Genomic DNA, 17,060 nt, shown 5'->3' on the forward strand with positions numbered 1-17,060 from the left:
AAGAAAAAAGCCAACCCACAATATATTATCTGATGACTTAAAAGGGTAGTAATATCCTATGCATAGGCCTTAAACATCAACTTTGCATATCTATCTGGCTTCAAGAGAGAAACTGTATTGGAGAACAAGTTCACGGCAATGTACCAAATAGAATTTTTTTTCCCAAATAGAAATGTTTTGAAAAATGGAAGTTTATTCAAATGTGTCAGGACATTGTTTACCTCTCTAGTTGCACCTATGTGATTTATTTTTATAAAATAATAACATACAAGGATTCTTAATTTTCAAGCTACCTTGAACTGGTATTAATTCAAGGCTCACCTATAACAATTAATACCCCAGATGCCTTTGACTATGCTCCAAATTAACTGAATATTATTCAGTATGTGTATAATTGTCTTCTTTTTAATATAGTTAATTTTTCAGTTAATTTAACATTTTAATGAAGAAAAATGCTCATACTAAAAATTTCACAAATAAGTGATAGGTTTAGTTTTTAAAACATCCTAAATGTTTTGAAAATATTAAAGGCATGCATCTGAAACAAAGATATTAGATTTCATTAGGGAGAATAACCTCCTCTACACTTGAGCAAAGGTATTGGAACTATAAGCAGATCAGTCCCATCATCCTGGTCCCAACAGTTAACTAATTCAAATGGCTGGGAAAAGAACAGGGAAACAAGATAACACAAATTATAGAAATAATCGTCTCCAGGGAATATTGAAAAATTGCTGTATCAAAGTATAAGAATGTTTAATATACATCACATCATCAGTCCTGGGATATAGATTCTGTGACTGATTTCACATAACAAATGAGGAAACTGAGGTCTGAATAGGTAAAGAACCAATTATCAGTTCTTTACTTCTCAGTTCTAGTTGCCTCTGAGGCTTGGCTACATTCTTTTACCAAAGTTCCTTGAACCACTGTTTGTGACCATTGGCCATGTACCGGTCAGTCATCTCTTATATATCCTTAGCTCTTTACTGGTGAAGGTCTTAAAAATATTCAGTAGAACTTTGCTTTTGCATTTTTTAAGTCATATTGCTAAATATATTGCTTTTATTTTAAGAATAGTGTATGCTATGAAAGAACACTATTTCTGAATAGCAGTTTAAGCCATAATACAAGGTGTTCAGACACTAGGGGAGTTGGTAGGACAAAGGGTCTTAAACAAAACCAAACTTTCCCCTCATCTAGAAATATATGTATATTTTTTATAGAAATTCTATGGAATTCCTGATTATGTACCAAGTTTCTAAGTTGTCTTTCTATCTTTATTAGTAAAAATTATTGAATATAAATAAAGAAAACATCTTATTGAATTAACTTATTGAATTAACATTATATCTCTAAGTTTTGTTTAATATTTATCCTAGCCAAAAAAAAAAAAAAAATCAGCTGAGAGATGCAGTATTAGCTATCCTTTGGAACACTGCTCTACAAAATTGAAAAGATGAAAATGTTTCTACACAATGTTTTAAATCTCTTTTCCTATATATCCTAAAGGAACCAAGAAATTGATGTACTTCAAGGAAAAAAAAATTCAAGAAAGATTTTTTTTAGGGGGAAGAAAGACTATTATTCTACCCTTAGAGATCAGATTTGAAAGCCAAGAAAAACTTCCTTAGATTATCATGTTATAGAGCAAACCAATCTTTAAATCCACCAAAACACTGCTAGAATGCTAAAACACAATGTGTGTGAACAAATCATAAGTGATTTGAGAAACATCAATTTTGTTTTGGGTTGGTGTGTGTGTGTGTGTGTGTGTGTGTGTGTCCTAAACCACTGGTTTATAAAGTACAAAAGGATGTGATATAACATGGATTTGAGAATATAAACCACAGAGACATCTATTAACAGGCTTCCTTTGACATTGAATTACGTTTTCCAAAATAGTTTTGTTTTTGTTTTTTGTGGGATTTTTTTGTTGCACAAAGAAGGAAAGGGACCAAAAAAAAAAAAAAAAAGACAAAAATGGACAACTACCAGAGAGAGGCATGTCTGAAATTGAAATCTAAAAATTCAAATTTATTTCTATTTTTTAAAAATCATTCTTTCCATTAATAAAAAAGTTATACTTGGGCGCCTGGGTGGCTCAGTGGGTTAAGCCGCTGCCTTGGGCTCAGGTCATGATCTCAGAGTCCTGGGATCGAGTCCCGCATCGGGCTCTCTGCTCAGCAGGGAGCCTGCTTCCCTCTCTCTCTCTCTCTCTCTCTCTCTGCCTGCCTCTCTATCTACTTGTGATCTCTCTCTGTCAAATAAATAAATAAAATCTTTAAAAAATAAAATAAAAAATAAAATAAAATAAAAAAGTTATACTCATTAAGAATACATTTTGTTCCAATTTTATTAAACACTTTGTTTTCTAAAGTTCTAAATCATTACTGGTATCACTATCAGTGTCTTCCAACTCTCAGTGAATTTAAATGGCAGTATCGTTCCTTAATTTATCTATGATCTCAAAAATTCCATTAGAAAATTAGCAAACTGCTCACAAGGCTGATATAAATCAAGGCAAGAACTTGTTTTTGAAGACAATCAAATCTTGACTAAAATAAGAAATACATTAAAAATATGAATGTATCCTAAATGTTACAAAGCACATAAATCCAGCTGAGATATAAATTTAAAAGGGCAAATACACAGCATGAAACCAGATAACCTAACTAGTTCATAATATTTTATATTTAATATAATATATTATAAATGATATAGTTACTAATGAGCTAATGGCTTTTATAGGAAATCTGGTAGTAATTCAGTAAGATGTCAAAGCAGCAAAGAGGTCAAATTCATTTCTATGTTCTTCCATTCATCTGTGGAATGATGAGGGATTTCCAATCACAAAAGTGTTTTATGATAACCTGAAGAACAACCTTGACAAATATGAGATTTTAGGGAAGACTTCATGAAAAAGCAACTTCAGACGAACAAAAACAGAGAATTATGAGGACCAGTTGGTATTTATTAGAAAATTTTGAATGGGTTAAATCACCAACTCAGGTAAACTACGTGTCCTAAAAATGTAATTATGACTGAAAACCAGTCAAATGTTATGACCAAATTAAAATTTTTACCAACATAGAAATTATGAACCATAAAATGCTAACTTTGACTCAGGGAATGCGACACTTAATTGGATGTATTATAAAAACTGAATGGCTAATGAGATACTTATAAGGTGCCCTTTATGCAAAATCTACTTGTTCCTATGATATTAAGACTCCCAACGAATTTCAGATCCTAATATAGGAACAACTTTCTTCTCTTTGAATTCAGTTTAGACTTACCCTTAGCTAATACTTTCAAATTTGTCCCTGTTCTTGAGCAAGAGCTCACTATTGAAAACCAGCCACGGGAAGAAAGTTCTCTCAAGATTTTAGTAAAGGATGTTTAGGATGTTTTTAATGATCACGAAGGACATCGTGCAGATACTTTTGATGAGACAGCTTAATTTATAAGTCAATTACGTAAAAACCACCTAATAATAATAATTTCAGAAAGAAAGGTTTGACAATAAACCCACTATATAGCTTTATCTGCACTTGATTAAGAAATTCAAACGACAGGAGACCATAACAGTGTTCCATCGAGAGCTGATGGCGGCTTGGACAAGTGTATTATCAGTGTAAAATATCTTGAATCTATCTATATTCAATTTAAAAGTGGACTTGCAGGATTTCCTGATGGATTAAGTATGGAACAAAAGAAAAAGAACAGTTAAGAATTTACTCCATGGGTTTTGGTTTAAATAATTAAACAATGGAATTTATTTACTGAAATGGGCAAGATTTTAGGAGTACCAAGTTTTGAAGGAGGAAAGGTCAGAGGGTCAATTTTGTAAGTAATAATGTTGAGTTACTTATTAGATTTTAAGTGGAAGTATCAACCAAGCAGTGAAATATACAATTCTGGAGTTCAGCAGAGTATTGGAAGTTGAAAATAAAAATTTGAAAGTTAGCAGTATACTCATGAGAGTTAAAGCATGAGACCAACAAAGGATTAAGTTTGGATATAAGAAATTAGTGTCATAATTTAACTCTGTCATGTTGCAATTCAGAAATCAGGAAGATGGGAGACAAGCAAAGGAGCATAAGAAGCAACAGTTTATTCGTAGGTAGAACTAAGACTATAGTGTCCTAGAAACCAAGTGAAGAAAATCCTTGAAGAAGTGAATGATCAGCCATGTCAAATGCTAAGAAAAAGACTGAGAGTTGAGGAATAAGGAGGTTGGTATTGTCCTTGGAAAGCACACTTTTTGTAAAGTAGCAAAGGAGAAGACAGACTGGGATGGAATCTCCAAAAACTATGAAGAAAGGATTTCGTTACAATGGGTACAGACTACTACAGCAGCTCAGATCTGGGGATCAGAGAAAAGAGGCAGGACCTTGAGAGGGCTGTATGATCTGGAAAGGTGTTCTAAGAAAAGAATAATTGTATCATATTTGTATATGAAGAAAATCATTAATTGCAAAGAGGAGAACTGATGATACAAGAAAAGGGGAAAGTTTGTGAATTAATGTCCTAGGGTTAGGTGAGAGATGATAAGGTCTAGCCCACAAGTGGAAGGCTTGGTGTTTCCTAGGGATACACCCTTGCTTCCCAAAGCCTCTACCCATAAGAGCGATACTTTATAGTATGTATAAGCCAGATCATGACACATGTCTAGTTAAACACTCTCCAGTGGCTTTCCATGTCACTCAAAGTTAAAGCCTGGGACGTTACAAATACCTACAAGGAACTGAATAATCTGGCCCCATTATCTGTCTACCTCCTTGTGTTCTCACTGTGCCTGTTGCTCCCTACAGTCCAGTGACACAAAACTCCTTGCCCTTCCTTGAATACATCAGGCACTGCACATTTCCTACCGCACAGGCTGTGCACTTAAGCACTATGCTATGCTGCATGGCTTATCCTCTTTTTCTTTGGGTTTTTGCTTGAACATCACCTGCTTAGCGAGACCTTCTTTGACCATGCTATCTAAAACCGCAATTTTGGGGTGCCTGGGTGGTTCAGTGGGTTAAAGCCTCTGCCTTCGGCTCAGGTCATGATCCCCGGGGTCCTGGGATGGAGCCCCACATCGGGCTCTCTGCTTGGCAGGGAGCCTGCTTACCTTCCTCTCTCTGCCTGCCTCTCTGCCTACTTGTGGTCTCTGTCTGTCAAATAAATAAATTAAATCTTAAAAAAATAAAATAAAATTGCAGTTTGTATGCCCTCCCTCCCTCCCTCTCTATGTATGTATATTTTCCCCTCAGCATTTATCAGCTTAGGATAAATGTGTTTTATTTTCTTTGAGGCTGTCTTACCACAATAGAAGGTAAGTTCTAAGGGGACCACAATTTTTGTGTATTGTTCCCTGTTCTATCTCCTAAATTAGCTAAATCACTACTGTGGCACCTAAATCAGTGACTGTTGCATATTAGATTCTCATTAAGTTTGTCAAACCAATCAAAGGAATGAAAGTTTAGGACTTAACCCCAAACACTGACTTTTCAATCCTTTCAAAATTTTCAATCTACATAAGAGTAAAAATCCTAAAACACATGTGCTTAAAAACAACAGGATGGATCTAGAGGGTATTATGCTAAGTGAAGTAAGTCTGAGAGAGAAAAACAAAAATGCCATATGATTTCACATGGAACCTAAAAAAAAACAAAAACAAAACAAAACAAAACAAAAAACAAATGAACATACACACAAAAAGCAGAATCAGACTTTAATAAATAGAGACCAAACTGATGGTTGTCAGAGGGGAGGGGAGTGGGGGGATAGGCAAAATGGGTGGAGGGAAATGGGAGAGACAGGTTTCCAGTTACAGAATGAATAAGTCATGGAATAAAAGGCACAGCACAGAGAATATAGTCAGTGGTGCTGTAACTGCATTGCGAGGGGAGAGACGGTAGGCACACCTGTGGTGAGCACAGCGTAATGTATAGACTTGTTGAAATCACTCTGGTGTACCCCAGAAACTAATATAACATGGTGCATCAACTCTACTCAAAAAATAAAAATTAAAAAAAATATATAATACTGCTTAATAATACACAAGTGTGTACATTTTAGAGGAGCTTTTGATTTTTCCATTAAATTTCTCATAAGACAGGAATAGAAAGCCACAACAAATCTTGGTAACTAGAACATTTGTGAAGCTCTATAAAAGAAAGATACATTTCAAAAAAAAAAAGAAAGAAAGAAAGATACATTTCATCCTTTGAATTGGAAGAAACTATGCCCTCTAGAAGATGTTTCATGCTCTAACACCAAGTATAATAAAATATTTCAAGATAAGGAAGAATATAAACAAAAGAAGTATCTTTTTTTGTAAATTGTATGTAACTTAAAGTATTTATGGATATTCAAGGTAAACCACAGTTTTGGTTTAGCTTTTTGTTTTTGTTTTTGTTTTTTAGTAATGCCAAGGCTCTGGTTTGCTCTATTGCTAGAAAAAGCAAAGAAACTAAAGCATCGCTTAAGCTCGTTGATTAAATCTGGTTTATCATGAACTGAGTGGCTCATAAACAACAGAAGCTTATTTCTAATGTATTTCCAGTATAACAGCACTTGGACTCCAAAAGATGCTGCCACCATCTAGGCTAACTTGTTTGACCATATGTATCAGCTTGACCTGATATTTACATAAAATATTAAATCCTTAAAATTCAGCAACTGAATTTCAAAGAAAAAAAAGGATTTAGTATAAAGTAATGTTGAAATAACTGTGTGAAAATTCAACTTCTGATCTCACTTGTTTTTCCTAATTATATTCCTTTGTGAACCCATTTCCTTGTCTATAGAACTGGTAGGTTAAACCATATTTCTATATTCTTTCTTTTTTGTGGGCTCTAATTATTAAAATAGAGTTTTCCTCTAATCCATTCTTTTTTGTTTTAACTTTATTTTTTTAACGTTATTTATTTGACAGACAGAGATCACAAGCAGGCAGAGAGGCAGGCAGAGAGAGGGAGGGGGAAGCAGGCTCCCCGCTGAGCAGAGAGCCCAATGCAGGACTCAATCCCAGGACCCGGAGATCATGACCAGCGCAGTGCCAAAGGCAGAGGCCCAACCCACCGAGCCACCCAGGCACCCCTCCTCCAATCCATTCTTGCAAAAGGAAAAATATTCACCAGAAATCCCAGCTTATACAAAGTTTTATTACTTTTTTTTTTAAAGATTTTATTTATTTATTTGACAGAGAACAAGAAAGGGAACATAGGCAGGGGGAGTGGGAAGGGAGAAGCAGGCTTCCCATTGAGCAAAGAGCCCAATGTGGGGCTTGATCCTAGGACCCTGGGATCATGACCTGAGCCAAAGGCAGATACTTAATAGCTGGGCCACCCAGGTGCCCCAGTTTTATTACTCTTAGATGATTTGCATTACTCCTAACACAATGGGTCCTTTAGAAGAAATACTTTATTTTGGAAATTAAAATTTTGCACAACTAAGTACCTTTACCTTAGTAAAAGATTAAAAAATAAATAATTTTGAATTTCCATACATATAAAACACTCTAAGGTACAAATTTGTGCAAAACTAGATTTGCTAAAGACTATATGCTAGCTCATCATTTTGATTCAAGTTTGGAAGAATAATCTCAACACTCTGTAAAATAGAGTGATTTATTGGCATGTCATGATATTTGTTGTATAATATAAATACAAAATGATAAATGTAAAATGATTCATCATGCCATTCTATAAATATTGTAATGGATTATTAAACTGATAAAATCTAGTGGTAGAAATATAATGAGCTCATGTCACATTTGTATAAAAGCTAGATGATAAACCGTGCCTTCTATAGAAGCTGTACATCCTTAGAAAGATCTAAAGTGAGGATTTTTGGAGCACAGAGTAAGAAAAATAACTCTCAGTACAATTTATAAGGCTCACTTAAGAACACTGATTAAGAACACTTGTTGAGAGGACAGACTAATATGAGAATATATAATGATTACAATCTGGTCACTCATGTGATAGGTTTTCATTATAAAGACTGTTCCTTGAATAGTTAGTCTAAAATATTTACAGACAACACTTGGAGTTAAATGAATCAATATGTCTAAGTAAAATTTCAATATGTGTCATACATACATATATCTAAATTTTAAAAATAGTATGCATATAATAATTAGCATCACATCATATTTGTATGAGCTTGAAAGTATTACTTTGGCAAATAATTTCCATTGTGCCCTCATACTATGACAGATACATCGCTTTGGAGGGAAGTTTATGATTTAGAGAAATTTTATTTCCTAAATAGATGCTTGTTAGTCTGATGGCTTTATACCTAGAATTAGCTAAAGATACTGTTTTTTATAACAGAGAATATGGCAAAAAAAGTTGTTTAAACTTATTTATGTAAATATATACATACATACCTATACATTTGTGATAAAGATAGGAGATAAGCACAGACCCCCCCAAAAAAAATCACTTCTTTACCAAATAATGGCATAGTGTATTTTATATAAAATTTGGAAAAACTGGCATTAATAGGTACATATTCCCTTTGAAATATCTTAGGTCTATTGTGGTTTTACACTGTCTTACTATTTCAGTCCAGAAAACTGTATTTTGCATAAAAAGAGTTATCTGCTTAAAATTAAAAGGCCTGGTTCAGACCTAACTATATTTCCTAATATAATCAAAGTAATGGTCATACATTTTTTTCTTCTTCTTTCTAAAGGTTAGAAAACTAATCATACCATACTACTCAGTTAAATTCTAAATCATCAATAATTCACCGTTAAATTTGGTTATCAAAAGACTAAGCTACAATTCTCTAATAGCAGTGGTACCACCCACTGCCTGACCCAGAGTATGAGGGGGACCTATGGCAGTTCTCCTGGCTTTGTTTATAGCTGGTTCCTTTAACACAGAGGCAATGATTCAACTGGGAAAGACCGGAGGCTTTGCAATCAGACTTCCCAGATAAAATTATTTCCTCAGCCACTTGTCAGCTCTGTGGCCTTCATCATGTGCATTAGTCTCCTCTTGCTTTTTTTTTTAAAATTTTTATTTATTTTTTCAACATAACAGTATTTATTGTTTTTGCACAACACCCAGTGCTCCATGCAATACGTGCCCTCCCTATTACCCACCACTTGGTTCCCCCAACCTCCCACCCCCCGCCCCTTCAAAACCCTCAGGTTGTTTTTCAGAGTCCATAGTCTCTCATGGTTCATCTCCCCTTCCAATTTCCCTCAACTCCCTTCTCCTCTCCATCTCCCAATATCCTCCATGTCATTTGTTATGCTCCACAATTAAGGGAAACCATATGATACTTGACTCTCTCTGCTTGACTTATTTCACTCAGCATAATCTCTTCCAGTAGCTTACCACATTCCAGGCATCAAATAACCCCAGTTGTAATATCTTTAGTTCCCGTTGGTTGGGAATGTAGGCACCGCTCCTCTGTTCAGGGGCTCACAGACTGAAAGCAAGGTGTCGGCCAGCCTGCAGTTCTCATCTGGAGCTCGGGGTCCTCTTCCAGGCTCATTCAGGTTGATGACAGAATTCAGCTCCTTCTAGGTAAAGGACTAAAAGGCCCTGTTCCCTTGTGGGCTGTCAACAAACGTTGCTCTCAACTCTTACAGGCACCCCTCAGATCCTAGCCATATGGTCCTCTCAAAATATGGCAGTTTACTTCTCTAAAGCTAGCAAAACTATCCCCGATCTGCTACAGAGATTTACAGAACATAAAATGTTCACGAGATTGACTATTTCATTACCTTTGCCTTATAACTTGACTTAATCATACACACACTCCACCTCACTCCACCCCAGGGTCAGTTATTTCATAGGAAATGTATACAGAAGGCTTGTATAAAATAATTTATTTTGCCACAAGTGTGCTCAATGATCTTTGTCAAGTTATACCTCAGTTTCCTTATCTGGATAATCACGATGCCTATCTCAAAAGTTTGGTCGGAAGAGAAGTTAGCACACAGGATTACTCTGCAAGATTACTTCATGGTCATGATTGACAGCTGAAAATTTCTGCACAGTTACCAAATTAGGTAACTCATTTCTTCCTTGAAGAATACAGTTAGAATTACCTTGAATAAACATAGTTAGGAATTAGATTTTCAATTGTTTAAATGAGCTGATATGTAACAAAATATAATCAGGCTTCTAGAATGATTGAATCTAATGTTAATCAAAAACTGACAGCAACTGATTTCTAACTTATGGATAACAAATCACTTAATTGAATTTGATTATTATTTTAAAAGTCAAGGATACATACTAGGATTGACAATGACATCAATTTCTCCCCACTCTGCTCCAACATATATAGTTTTTATAAGCTTCCATTCTCCCTACTGTTCTTAAGGCTCTTTTATCACCTCAAGTTATATCAGCTTGTAGGCTGGAAGCCATCTGGGGGGAAAACGAGCCCTATGCCAAGTCAAGAACTGAGGATGATCTGACAGCCTTGGAGTTAACATTGTAGATGCTTTTTGAGCAGTACTGTGCCCAGGAGATGGGAAAGATTCACTTTAGGAATTCTCCAGGTTTAATGCAAAAACCTGTTTTCCCTTACATCTAGCACACAGATGAATTTGCTTGAGATTTTGATTTAGAGGAGAGATTCTTGAAGAAGGAGGTTATACCTAGACTCCATTCTGATGAGCGAACCAGAGCACGGCGGCGAGACACCCAGCCTTTGGAAGCTATGGAGGCAAACAGCCCAGCAGCAATGTCCTGTTCCAAGTACCAGCGGCAAGCGGGCTGTGCGCTAGCCATGGAAGCTTCCCTGCCAGACCAGTCTGCCGGGGAAGTCTTACTGTTTGCAGGTGCACGACCTCCACATCAGCTTCTTTGCCCCAAATAAAGTTTGCAGGAGATTCTAATGACTTTTTAATTTTATTTTTTTCCTAAACTAGCCAGAGCAAACCTAACTGAAGTTAGATAGGGTAAGTGAGACCCCCAAATAATATAAGTTCCTAATGAGATCATCAAAATCAGTTAAACAAAAAAGATGCGCCGTGCAGTCATACCAGTTATGTTTTCTTTGTGGCCAGATCTGTGTGCGAGCTGATCAGGGTGGGGGGGGGGGGTGGTTAAAGGGCGCATGAATGAACTCTAGCCCCAGTCTTAACACCCAGATGAGCCTACGTAAGCCTCTCCCCCTTTGTCTGTTTTATTTTCTTCTTGTCTAGAATGTAAAGCATGACCCAAAAGTGACCTAAAGTCCATTCCAGTTTCATAGATCTACGGATCTAGCTTCAGGCCCCAAAGTATATGTTGCTGATCACAGTTTGAAAGAAAAATTTAAAAATTTAAAAAAAAAAAAGGAAGGAAGAAAGAAAAATGTAAATGTAAGGTTCAGTGCTTTGAAATCGTCATCCTTGACTCTTCTTCACACCAACAGTACCACCCTGATAGGAGAAGAGAGAAGTCTGGGCTTGAAGGCGCTCGTTTTGCGATTGACAAAACCTGGTGCATTATTTTGCTAATGTCCTGAAATGTTGTAATGACCCTTACACACGTTATTCTTTGGGGGTAACATTAGTGAAGTAGTATGATACAGTAGTAAATTCTGCTAGAGTTCCTGATGGAAAATTATGATTCAGTTTACATATTTGTTTTAAGTTAAATTTTATTTAACAAAATAGTTTTATAGTTGGTTTTGATTATTTTATTAATATTTTCATTTTACTGGGGTGCCTGGGTGGCTCAATTTGTTAAGCGTCTGCCTCTGGAGAAGGTCATGATCCTAGGATTCTGGCATCGACCCCTATGTTGGACTCTCTGCTCAGTGGGGAGTCAGCTTCTCCCTCTGCCCCTGCCCTGACCCCCCTTCCTTGTGCTCGCTCTCTCTCTCTCTCGCTCTGCACTCAATCTCTCTCAAATAAATAAATAAAATCTTTTAAAAAATATTTTTATTTTACTAATGCATCCCAAAAAACCCGTTAAGGCTTTCAAAATTTATCTTAGAGGTTGGCCTCATTCTTGTGGCAGACAGAATTAAGGTCATAATTCTGCCTGTGCTCCATGATGTCTACACCTTAATCCTAATTGGTGAAACCTATGAGTATATTTGGTTACACGGCCAAGGAGAAATAAGGTTGCTGATTAGCTGACCTCAAAATGGGGAGATTACCTCAGATTATCCTACTGAATCCAATGTAATCACAAGGGTCTTTAAGAATGGAAGAGAGAAGCTGAGTAAGAGAATCAGAGAAAGATGTGATAGAAGGCAGCACTGAGAGATGTCATGTGTGGCTTTGAAGATGATAGAGGGCCATGGGTCAAGGGATGTGAGTGGTGTCTAGTAACTGGAACAGGGAAGGAACTGAACTCTCCCCTAGATCCTCCAAAAAGGAATGTAGCCTTGCTGACTCCTTGATGTTAGCCCAAAGAGATCTGTATTAGACAGAACTATAGATCATAAATCTTTGCTATTTTTTTAAGCCACAAGCCATGAGTGATAATTTGCAATATAATTCTTGAATGTGATTTTATTTTGTCTAGGAAAAGGGTTTATGGTGCTTCAGATGACATATTAAAAATAATTGAGCATAAAGGTCACCAAATAAAGACACTTTTAAAAAAACATATTTTAGTAGAATATACCTCTACTATTAATTGATTCTGTTAAACAGTACCTTTGAGTTAAATATGGAAAATACAGTCAAGCAATAACCTATTTGATTTCTGCATCCATGATTAGTTCCAGACACAAGAACTCATTTAAAAGTAAAGATTCATTTAAAAGTAAGTAATAAAGGGGCACCTAGGTGGCTCAGTCAGTTAAATGTCTGCCGTTGGCTCAGGTCATGATCTCAGCACGCTAGGATCCTAGGATCAAGCCCCGTGTCAGGCTCCCTATTCAGTGGGAGCCTGCTTCTCTCTCTCCCTCTGCCTTTCTTTGCTCTGCTCCTGCTCTTTCTCAAATAAATAAATAAAACATTTTTAAAAGAGTAAGTAACCTGTTCTAAAATAGAATATGAATCTGAACAATGAGGCTATACTGGGAGAAATATAGAAAATTCAAACAGCTGAATTGAAAGGTAATGTATCCCCTAATTAAACTAATGTGCCGATGACCCTAATAGGTAGGTGCCGGTGTTAAAAAGAAACACCTTTGAAAGAAGTTGCTGTGGCCAATGTCAAAGAGGTTATTGCCTATGTAGCCCTCTAGGATTTTGATAGATTCCTGCCTCACATTGAGGTTTTTTATCCACTTCGAGTTTATCTTTGTGTATGGTGTAAGAGAATGGTCGAATTTCATTCTTCTCCACGTAGCTGTTCAGTTTTCCCTGCACCATTTTTCCCGCTGGATACTTTTTTCCTGCTTTGTTGAAGATTACTTGACCACAGCATTGAAGGTCCATATCTGGGCTCTCTATTCTGTTCCACTGGTCTATGTGCCTGTTTTGGTGCCAGTACCATGCTGTCTTGGTGATCACAGCTTTGTAGTAAAGCTTGAAATCAGGCAACGTGATGCCCCCAGGTTTGTTTTTCTTTTTCTACATCTCCTTGGCGATTCAGGGTCTCTTCTTGTTCCATACAAATTTTAGGATTGTTTGTTCCAGCTTTTTGAAAAATGCTGGTGGGGGCATTTGGGTGGCTCAGTGGGTTAAAGCATCTGCCTTCGGCTCAGGTCATGATCTCAAGGTCCTGGGATCGAGCCCTGAATCGGGCTCTCTGCTCAGCGGCGAGTCTGCTTCCTCCTCTCTCTCTGCCTGCCTCTCTGCCTGGTTGTGATTTCTCTCTGTCAAATAAATATTTAAAAAAGAAAAATGCCGGTGGAATTTTGATCCAAAGATACAGATGTAGTGAAAATAAGGGACATCTGTACTCCAATGTTCATAGCAGCAATGGCCACAGTCACCAAACTGTGGAAAGAATCATCATCTCCTTCAACGGATGAGTGGCTAAAGAAGATATGGTCCATATATACAATGAATATTACACCTCCATCAGAAAGGATGAATACCCAACTTTTATATCAACATGGATGGAACTGGAGGAGATTATGCTGAGTGAAATAAGTCGAGCAGAACAAGTCAATCATATGGTTTCGCTTACTTATGGAGCATAAGAAGTTAACATGGAAGATACTAGGAGATAGAGAAGAGAAGTGAGTTGGGGGAAATTGGAGGGAGAGACAAGCCATGAGAGATTGTGGACTCTGAGAAACTGAGGGTTTGGTAGGGGAGGGGGTTGAGCCTGTTGGTGGGTATTATGGAGGGCACATATTGCATGGAGCACTGGGAGTGGTGCATAAACAATGAATTTTGGAATACTGAAAAAAATGAAATGAAATTAAATTTTTTAAAAAAAAAGAAGAAGAAAGAGGGGCACCTGGGTGGCTCAATTGGTTAAGGCCTCTGCCTTCGGCTCAGGTCATGATCCCAGGGTCCTGGGATTGAGCAGCCCCACGTCGGGCTCTCTGCTTAGCAGGGAGCCTGCTTCCCTTCCTCTCTCTTTGCCTGCCTCTCTGCCTACATGTGATCTCTCTCTGTGAAATAAATAAATAAAATCTTAAAAATAAATAAATAAAAGAAAGAAACCCCTTTACCTTGGTTTACTCAGTAAGAGAATTCCAGTTTCTTTTTTCTTTCTTTTTTTTTTTTTAATTCCATTTTCTAAAACTGGTATTAGCACTCGTTAATGGCAAAATTTTAAAAGATTGACATTGAATTAACTTGATGAGGATTTGCACATCTGTATTCACCCTGACACTGATTTTTCATAGTTTTTATAAAGAAAATAGCATAAGAAATAACTGTGGCCTTTTCTAGGCAAACCATATAAGGGAAAATAAAATCCTCCCATATAATAGAGTTTTGCAAAAATCCCGTCCTTGGAATGAAACTGTAGCAAGAATATACTTGTACAACTTCTAATACTAAAACATTAAAGGATGCCCCAAATGGGAGTACATTAAATCAAATTCCATGGTGGGGGGAGGGGATCATCATGAGACAGTGAAGTTCAAGATTTCTTATTCTCTGTTGTTTCTCTGTCCATAATAAATCTGTTTCCCAAGCTAGGAGTCACAGACAAGATCTGTTAATTTGTCTTTCACACAGCAAGAAAGAGATACCTATTCCCGACTTGAAAAAATGTGAAATACTCATGCCATTGGTGTGACACTTCAAGCAAAAATTTGGAAGTTGATATTTACAGTTGTGAAGGGACCCAATTAGCCTACAACAATCAGATTTTATGTACACTTCCTGTTATTAGGGATGAAAATCCTAATAACAGAGGAAGTCAGCAGTGGAAGTCAGCAGCCAGAAATAGCAGCGAGCCTTCAAGATGACCACCTTCCAAGGCAGTCAATTTTTCCCGGAAGGCAAAAGAAAACAAGACAAATGTCCAGTGCTCATTAAAATAACTCACTCAAGTATCATTTTGTAAACCTTAGAGAACTGGAACAGAAAAGTTTTATCATATCCTGCAAAGTAATATATTTGTTAAAAAGCTATGGCTAGACATATGCTTCTTTGTCCCAACTTTGTGTATGTATATTAACATAATATCCATTTTTTTTTCTATTTCCGATGTACACAGAAAATATTTTTGACTCTAAAACAAAAAGTTATTCCATTTATATATGAATGAGTACTCAGCATGGATGTAATTACTAATAACTATACCACAGATAGTTTTCAGACTGTAAGATCATGGACATGATTTATAGTTAAGGTTAAATGATAATATTCAACTACTCAAATCACATGGTCTTATAAGAAATATTGGTTTTCTAGCTTATTCTTTTGGAAAACACACCAAAGTACTTTGATCTGGCAAAGTTATGTTTTAATCACATACAGTATAATATTGTAAAGATTTGCTCCTTTCTGAGCTTTGATATATGAAATACTCTCTAACAAGTGGAAATTGTCACTCCATTTCAACAAATAAATTGAAATAAGTTCTAAGATTATTAAGTGGTTGCTTTATGCAAAAAGACAATTTTATATTTAAAAGGATAAAGTATTAGAAGCCTTAAATATTTCAAGTTACAACTATAAATCTGTTTTCCTTAAAAAAAAAGTTCTGTATAATGATTACAATTCTGAACTTTCTAATACTGCTCTTCTACAATAATCTTACTGGATTTATTTTTCTACATATGTTTCCTTTCTAATCATATTCATTCATAAATGCAGGGTAAATACAATGATTTATTGTACTGGATTTTTAACTACCTGTCTACACTTATGCTTGCTGTTAAATCTATCATTCCTGACAAATACAGCTAAACAAAAACATTTGTTTAACGCATGAGATTAGGAACAAAAATCAGGGGAAATGATTTAGAGTAACAAGCAATCTGAATTTTCAGACAAAAAAAAAATCAAACTGAATTGTTACTTTAAAAAGACAAGACAAAGGACATTAGGTGAATATTTGCACACACACACGCACACACACAAAAGCTGGTCTCATTGGTCGACAGTAGTGATCTACAGCTCTGCATAATAGGCTTCCAGCTCTATAAATCTGTTCTACTCTGCACAGTACTTTCCTGAGAAAGTGATATATTTCTAAAAAGTTCCATCTAAATGTCACCCTGAAAGCTTCCCAGGTTGAGGATCATTCCCAATGCAGGACAGTGTGCACAACCTTTTCCAGTGACACCACAGTGACTTAAATATTAATCTAGAACATGTTTATAGAGTCAATATAAGGAATATTTACACATTTTAAAGGGAATGTCTGTCTCATTAAAAGAACTTTAAGCTTCCAAACGCTAACATCTCTAAGCAGTAGGCTTTGTTCCTCCTAAAGATCCTCCTAGAGACCCAAAGGTCACATAGACTAGACTCCTGAAGGAAAGAACATGTACTGCTCACCAAAGGAAGGGGTTCCCATGCATGCAAGGCAATCATACTATGTTCTTGATGGGGTATAGAGGGGAAGGGGAACACAAATGAGTAAGCCCACACCGAGGTAATGTCAGTAATGAAGTAAAGAGGAAGAAAAGATTACAGAAACACAGAAGTAATGATAATTTAAAACCGTACATACAATGAGAGAGAATCCAGAGTTTCATGATAAAATATTTTAAGATCTTTTATTTGG

Source organism: Meles meles, chromosome 4 (genome assembly GCF_922984935.1).
Source record: "Meles meles chromosome 4, mMelMel3.1 paternal haplotype, whole genome shotgun sequence".
NCBI lineage: Eukaryota > Metazoa > Chordata > Mammalia > Carnivora > Mustelidae > Meles > Meles meles.